Raw genomic sequence first — 8,578 nt, 5'->3', positions numbered from 1 at the left:
GGATGGATAACACGATTCCCGAGCTCTTCGCAATGCTAAAGGCTGCGGAGGTAGAAATCAAGAAGGAGCATCAAGTGTTGATGGTCAACAAGACCACCAGTTTCAAGAAAAAGGGTAAAGGGAAGAAGAAAGGGAACTTCAAGAAGAACGGCAAACAAGTTGCTGCTCAAGAAAAGAAACCCAAGTCTGGACCTAAGCCTGAAACTAAGTGCTTCTACTGTAAAGGGGCTGGTCACTGGAAGCGGAACTGCCCCAAGTATTTGGCGGGTAAGAAGGATGGCAAGGTGAACAAAGGTATATGTGATATACATGTTATTGATGTATACCTTACTAGAGCTCGCAGTAGCACCTGTGTATTTGATACTGGTTCTGTTGCTAATATTTGCAACTCGAAACATGGACTATGGATTAAGCGAAGACTGGCTAAGGACGAGGTGACGATGCGCGTGGGAAATGGTTCCAAAGTCGATGTGATCGCCATCGGCACGCTACCTCTACATCTACCTTCGGGATTAGTTTTAGACCTAAATAATTGTTATTTGGTGCAAGCGTTAAGCATGAACATTATATCTGGATCTTGTTTGATGCGAGATGGTTATTCATTTAAATCTAAGAATAATGGTTGTTCTATTTATATGAGTAATATCTTTTATGGTCATGCACCCTTGAAGAGTGGTCTATTTGTATGAATCTCGATAGTAGAGATACACATATTCGTAATGTTGAAGTCAAAAGATGTAGAGTTGATAATGATAGTGCAACTTATTTGTGGCACTGCCGTTTGGGTCATATTGGTGTAAAGCGCATGAAGAAACTCCATACTGCTGGACTTCTGGAATCACTTGATTATGAATCACTTGGTACTTGCGAACCATGCATCATGGGCAAGATGACTAAAATGCCGTTCTCTGGAACAATGGAGCGAGCAACGGATTTGTTGGAAATTATACATACTGATGTATGTAGTCCAATGAATATTGAGGCTCGCAGTGGGTATCGTTATTTTCTTACCTTCACAGATGATTTGAGCCGATATGGGTATATCTACTTAATAAAACATAAGTCTGAAACATTTGAAAAGTTCAAAGAATTTCAGAGTGAAGTGGAAAATCATCGTAACAAGAAAATATAGTTTTTATGATCTGATCGTGGAGGAGAATATTTGAGTTACGATTTTGGTCTACATTTGCAACAATGTGGAATAGTTTCGCAACTCACGCCACCCGGAACACCACAGCGTAATGGTGTGCCGAACATCGTAATCGTACTTTACTAGATAAGGTGTGATCTATGATGTCTCTTACTGATTTACCGCTATCGTTTTGGGGTTATGTTTTAGAGGCGGCTGCATTCACATTAAATAGGGCACCATCGAAATCCATTGAGACGACGCCTTATGAACTGTGGTTTGGCAAGAAACCAAAGTTGTCATTTCATAAAGTTTGGGGCTGCGATGCTTATGTGAAAAAGCTTCAACCTGATAAGCTCGAACCCAAATCGGAGAAATGTGTCTTCATAGGATACCCAAAGGAGACTGTTGGGTACACCTTCTATCACAGATCCGAAGACAAGAAATTTGTTGCTAAGAATGGATCCTTTCTAGAGAAGGAGTTTCTCTCGAAAGAAGTGAGTGGGAGGAAAGTAGAACTTGATGAGGTAACCGTACCTGCTCCCTTATTGGAGAGTAGTTCATCACAGAAATCGGTTCCTGTGACACCCACACCAATTAGTGAGGAAGCTAATGATGATGATCATGAAACTTCAGATCAAGTTACTACTGAACCTCGTAGGTTAACCAGAGTAAGATCCGCACCAGAGTGGTACGGTAATCCTGTTCTGGAGGTCATGTTACTTGACCATGACGAGCCTACAAACTATGAGGAAGCGATGATGAACCCAGATTCCGCAAAATGGCTTGAAGCCATGAAATCTGAGATGGGATCCATGTATGAGAACAAAGTGTGGACTTTGCTTGACTTGCCCGATGATCGGCAAGCCATCAAGAATAAATAGATCTTCAAGAAGAAGACTGACGCTGACAGTAACGTTACTGTCTACAAAGCTCGATTTGTCGCAAAAGGTTTTCGACAAGTTCAAGGAGTGGACTACGATGAGACCTTCTCACCCGTAGCGATGCTTAAGTCCATCCAAATCATGTTAGCAATTGCCGCATTTTATGATTATGAAATTTGGCAAATGGATGTAAGTACTGCATTCCTGAATGGATTTCTGGAACAAGAGTTGTATATGATGCAACCTGAAGGTTTTATCAATCCAAAGGGTACTAACAAAGTGCGCAAGCTCCAGCGATCCATTTATGGACTGGTGCAAGCCTCTCGGAGTTGGAATAAACGTTTGATAGTGTGATCAAAGCATATGGTTTTATACAGACTTTTGGAGAAGTCTGTATTTACAAGAAAGTGAGCGGGAGCTCTGTAGCATTTCTAATATTATATGTAGATGACATATTGTTGATTGGACATGATATAGAATTTCTGGATAGCATAAAAGGATACTTGAATAAGAGTTTTTCAATGAAAGACCTCGGTGAAGCTGCTTATATATTGGGCATCAAGATCTATAGAGATAGATCAAGACGCTTAATTGGACTTTCACAAAGCACATACCTTGATAAAGTTTTGAAGAAGTTCAAAATGGATCAAGCTAAGAAAGGGTTCTTGCCTGTGTTACAAGGTGTGAAGTTGAGTAAGACTCAATGCCCGACCACTGCACAAGATAGAGAGAAAATGAATAGTGTTCCCTATGCTTCAGCCATAGGATCTATCATGTATGCAATGCTGTGTACTAGACCTGGTGTGTGCCTTGCTATTAGTTTAACAGGGAGGTACCAAAGTAATCCAGGAGTGGATCACTGGACAACGGTCAAGAACATCCTGAAGTACCTAAGAGGACTAAGGATATGTTTCCCATTTATGGATGTGACAAAGAGCTTGTCGTAAATGGTTACGTCGATGCAAGCTCTGACACTGACCCGGACGATTCTAAATCGCAAACCAGATACGTGTTTATATTGAACGGTGGAGCTGTCAGTTGGTTCAGTTCTAAACAAAGCATCGTGGCGGGATCTACGTGTGAAGCGGAGTACATAGCTGCTTCGGAAGCAGCAAATGAAGGAGTCTGGATGAAGGAGTTCATATCCGATCTAGGTGTCATACCTAGTGCATCAGGTCCAATGAAAATCTTTTGTGACAATACTGGTGCAATTGTCTTGGCAAAGGAATCCAGATTTCACAAGAGAACCAAGCACATCAACAGACGCTTCAATTCCATCTGGGATCAAGTCCAGGTGGGAGACATAGAGATTTGCAAGATACATACTGCTACCTCTTGAGCACTTGAGTTGGTTTTTCCTTGAAGAGGAAAGGGTGGTGCAGCAAAGTAGCGTAAGTATTTCCCTCAATTTTTGAGAACCAAGGTATCAATCCAGTAGGAGGCTACGCGCGAGTCCCTCGCACCTACACAAAACAAATAAATCCTCGCAACCAACGCGATAAGGGGTTGTCAATCCCTATAGGGTCACTTACGAGAGTGAGATCTGATAGATATGATAAGATAATATTTTTGGTATCTTTATGATAAAGATTCAAAGTAAAATAAAAGCAAAGGAAATAACTAAGTATTGGAAGATTAATATGATGAAGATAGACCCGGGGGCCATAGCTTTCACTAGTGGCTTCTCTCAAGAGCATAGGTATTTTACGATGGGTGAACAAATTATTGTTGAGCAATTGACAGAATTGAGCATAGTTATGCGAAAATCTAGGTATGATCATGTATATAGGCATCACGTCCAAAACAAGTAGACCGACTCCTGCCTGCATCTACTACTATTACTCCACACATCGACTGCTATCCAGCATGCATCTAGAGTATTAAGTTCATAAGAACAGAGTAACGCCTTAAGCAAGATGACATGATGTAGAGGGATAAAGTCATGCAATATGATGAAAACCCCATCTTGTTATCCTCGATGGCAACAATACAATAGGTGCCTTGCTGCCCCTACTGTCACTGGGAAAGGACACCGCAAGATTGAACCCAAAGCTAAGAACTTCTCCCATTGCAAGAAATATCAATCTAGTAGGCCAAACCAAACTGATAATTCGAAGAGACTTGCAAAGATAACCAATCATACATAAAATAATTCAGAGAAGATTCAAATATTGTTCATAGATAAACTTGATCATAAACCCACAATTCATCGGTCTCAACAAACACACCGCAAAAGAAGATTACATCGAATAGATCTCCACAAGAGAGGGGAGAACTTTGTATTGAGATCCAAAAAGAGAGAAGAAGCCATCTAGCTAATAACTATGGACCTGAAGGTCTGAGGTAAACTACTCACCGTTCATCGAAGATGCTATGGTGTTGATGTAGAAGCCCTCCGTGATCGATGCCCCCTCCGGCGAAGCTCCGGAACAGGCCCCAAGATGGGATCTCGTGGATACAGAAAGTTACGGTGGTGGAATTAGGGTTTTGGCTCCGTATCTGATCGTTTGGGGGTACGTAAGTATATATAGGAGGAAGAAGTACGTCGGTGGAGCAACAGGGGCCCCACAAGGGTGGAGGGCGCGCCTGGGGGGGGAGGCGCGCCCCCTACCTCGTGGCCTCCCTGTTGGTTGCTTGACGTAGGGTCCAAGTCTCCTAGATCTTGTTCGTTCCAAAAATCATGTTCCCGAAGGTTTCATTCCGTTTGGACTCCGTTTGATATTCCTTTTCTTCGAAACCCTAAAAAAGGCAAAAAAAAAACAATTCTGGGTTGGGCCTCCGATTAATAGGTTAGCCCCAAAAATAATATAAAAGTGGATAATAAAGCCCAATAATGTCCAAAACAGAAGATAGTAGAGCATGGAGCAATCAAAAATTATAGATACGTTGGAGACGTATCAAGCATCCCCAAGCTTAATTCCTGCTCGTTGTCGAGTAGGTAATTGATAAAAACAGAATTTTTGATGTGGAATGCTACTTGGCATAATTTCAATGTAATTCTTCTTAATTGTGGTATGAATATCCAGATCCGAAAGATTCAAGACAAAAGTTTAATATTGGCATAAAAATAATAATACTTCAAGCATACTAACTAAGCAATTATGTCTCTTTAAAATAACATGGCCAAAGAAAGTTATCCCTACAAAATCATATAGTGTGGCTATGCTCTATCTTCACCACACAAAGTATTTAAATCATGCACAACCCCGATGACAAGCCAAGCAATTGTTTCATACTTTTGACATTCTCAAAACTTTTTCAATCTTCACGCAATACATGAGCGTGATCCATGGACATAGCACTTTAGGTGGAATAGAGTGGTGGTTGTGGAGAAGACAAAAAGTGAGAAGATAGTCTCACATCAACTAGGCGTATCAACGGGCTATGGAGATGCCCATTAATAGATATTAATGTGAGTGAGTAGGGACTGCCATGCAACGAATGCACTAGAACTATAAGTATATGAAACCTCAAAAAGAAATTAAGTGGGTGTGCATCTAACTCGCTTGCTCAGGAAGACCTAGGGCATTTTGAGGAAGCCCATCATTGGAATATGCAAGCCAAGTTCTATAATGAAAAAAATTCCCACTAGTATATGAAAGTGATAACATAGGATACTTTCTATCATGAAGATCATGGTGCTACTTTGAAGCACAAGTGTGGTAAAAGGATAGTAGCATTGTCCCTTCTCTCTTTTTCTATCATTTTTTTATTTGGGCCTTTTCTCTTTCTTTTTTTATGGCCTCTTTTTTTTATTTTTTCGTCTGGAGTCTCATTCCGACTTGTGGGGGAATCATAGTCTCCATCACCCTTTCCTCACTGGGACAATGCTCTAATAATGACGATCATCACACTTTTATTTTCTTACAACTCGATACTTAGAACAAGATATGACTCTATATGAATGCCTCCGGCAGTGTACCGGGATATGCAATGACTCAAGAGTGACAGGTATGAAAGAATTATAAACGGTGGCTTTGCCACAAATACAATGTCAACTACATGATCATGCAAAGCAATATGCCAATGATGGAGTGTGTCATAGTAAACGGAACGGTGGAAAGTTGCATGGCAATATATCTCGGAATGGCTATGGAAATGCCATGATAGGTAGGTATGGCGGCTGTTTTGAGGAAGGTATATGGTGGGTGTATGATACCGGCAAAAGATGCGCGGTATTAGAGAGGCTAGCAATGGTGGAAGGGTGAGAGTGCGTATAATCCATGGAATCAACATTAGTCATAAAGAACTCATATACTTATTGCAAACATAAGTATTACGCGCATGCTCCTAGGGGGATAGATTGGTAGGAAAAGACCATCGCTCGTCCCCGACCACCACTCATAAGGAAGACAATCAATAAATAAATCATGCTCCGACTTCATCACATAATGGTTCACCATACATGCATGCTACAGGAATCACAAACTTTAACACAATTATTTCTCAAATTCACAACTACTCAACTAGCAGGACTCTAATATCACCATCTCCATATCTCAAAACAATTATCAAGCATCAAACTTCTCTTAGTATTCAACACACTCATAAGAGAATTTTATTATTAATCTTGTATACCTAGCATATTAGGATTATTTAAGCAAATTACCATGCTATTTAAGACTCTCAAAATAATCTAAGTGAAGCATGAGAGATCAATAGTTTCTATAAAACAAATCCACCACCGTGCTCTAAAAGATACAAGTGAAGTACTAGAGCAAAACTATATAACTCAAAAGATATAAGTGAAGCACGTAGAGTATTCTAATAATTTCCAAATCATGTGTGTCTCTCTCAAAAGGTGTGTACAGCAAGGATGATTGTGATAAACTAAAAAGCAAAGACTCAAATAATAAAAGACGCTCCAAGCAAAACACATATCATGTGGTGAATAAAAATATAGCTCCAAGTAAAGTTACCGATAGAAGTAGACGAAAGAGGGGATGCCTTCCGGGGCATCCCCAAGCTTTGAATTTTAGGTGTCCTTAGATTATATTGGGGGTGCCATGGGCATCCCCAAGCTTAGGCTCTTGCCACGTCTTGTTCCATAATCCATCAAATATTTACCCAAAACTTGAAAACTTCACAACACAAAACTTAAAGTAGAAAATCTCGTGAGCTCCGTTAGCGAAAGAAAACAAAAGACCACTTCAAGGTACTGTAATGAACTCATTATTTCTTTATATTGGTGTTAAACCTACTGTATTCCAACTTCTCTATGGTTTATAAACTATTTTACTAGCCATAGATTCATCAAAATAAGCAAACAACACACGAAAAACAGAATCTGTCAAAAACAGAACAGTCTGTAGTAATCTGTAGCTAGCGCAAGATCTGGAACCCCAAAAATTCTAAAATAAATTTCTGGACGTGATTAATTTATCTATTAATCATCTTCAAAAAGAATTAACTAAATAGCACTTTCCAAATAAAAATGGCAGAAGTTCTCGTGAGCGCTAAAGTTTCTGTTTTTTACAGCAAGATTAACAAGACTTTCCCCAAGTCTTCCCAACGGTTCTACTTGGCACAAACACTAATTAAACACAAAAAATACAACCAAAACAGAGGCTAGATAAATTATTTATTACTAAACAGCATCAAAAAGCAAGGAATAAAAATAAAATTGGGTTGCCTCCCAACAAGCGCTATCGTTTAATGCCCCTAGTTAGGCATAAAAAGTAAGGATAGATTTAGGTATTGCCATCTTTGGTGGGTAATTCTTCAATGATGCATCTACCGTCCTTAGGAATTTCTTTATTTTTATTGATTATCAAAATTTTAGGCACAAGATCGAAAAAATCATTAGCAGCAAATGGTTCCTTAATGATAACAAAAAGATTAGGATGAACACTTATAGATTTGAGATCCGCAGTTTCTTTGCTAGAGGATTCACCTTTATTTTTAGGAACATACATAAGCTTGGCAATTTTAGTTGGAGGACTTGTAGTATTCTTTACGGAAGAAAAAGCGGTTCCCAAGTTGGTAATGATACCCTCAAGTTTATCGATTCTAATGGAATCATGATTTATTCTTTCATTAACTATAGGTTCCTTCTGTTTAATATTTTTCAAAGTTACTCCTACTTTAGATCCATATTGGTTAATTTGGTTGTGGATCTTTTTATCGAAAGTTTCAATTAACTCAACGGTAGCAACTTTATTTTCAATAATTTCAAGTTTTTGCATTACATGCTCCAAAGTTAAAATAGTTCCATTAACCAAAAGAGGTGGTGAGCCAAACAAATCTATCATAGCATTATAAGAATCAAAGTATGACTACCCAAGAAGTTCCCTCCGGTAGTGGTATCAAGGATATATCTGTGCCAAGGAGTAGTGCCTACATAAAAAATGCGAAGAAGAACGAAAGTAGATTGCTTCCTGGTAGATCTATTTTGAGCATTCCAAATTCTATACCAAGCGTCTTTTTAGTTTTCTCCCTCCCTTTGCTTAAAATTTAGAACTTCATTCTCAGGAGACAACGGAGAAGATAGAGGACTCGCCATAACGACAAGCAAACGGGGAACGGGCAAAAAGAGGCAAATAGAGAAAGAGAGGGAGGATAGAGG

Source organism: Triticum dicoccoides, chromosome 5A (genome assembly GCF_002162155.2).
Source record: "Triticum dicoccoides isolate Atlit2015 ecotype Zavitan chromosome 5A, WEW_v2.0, whole genome shotgun sequence".
Lineage (NCBI taxonomy): Eukaryota > Viridiplantae > Streptophyta > Magnoliopsida > Poales > Poaceae > Triticum > Triticum dicoccoides.
This window is presented reverse-complemented; position numbering follows the sequence as displayed.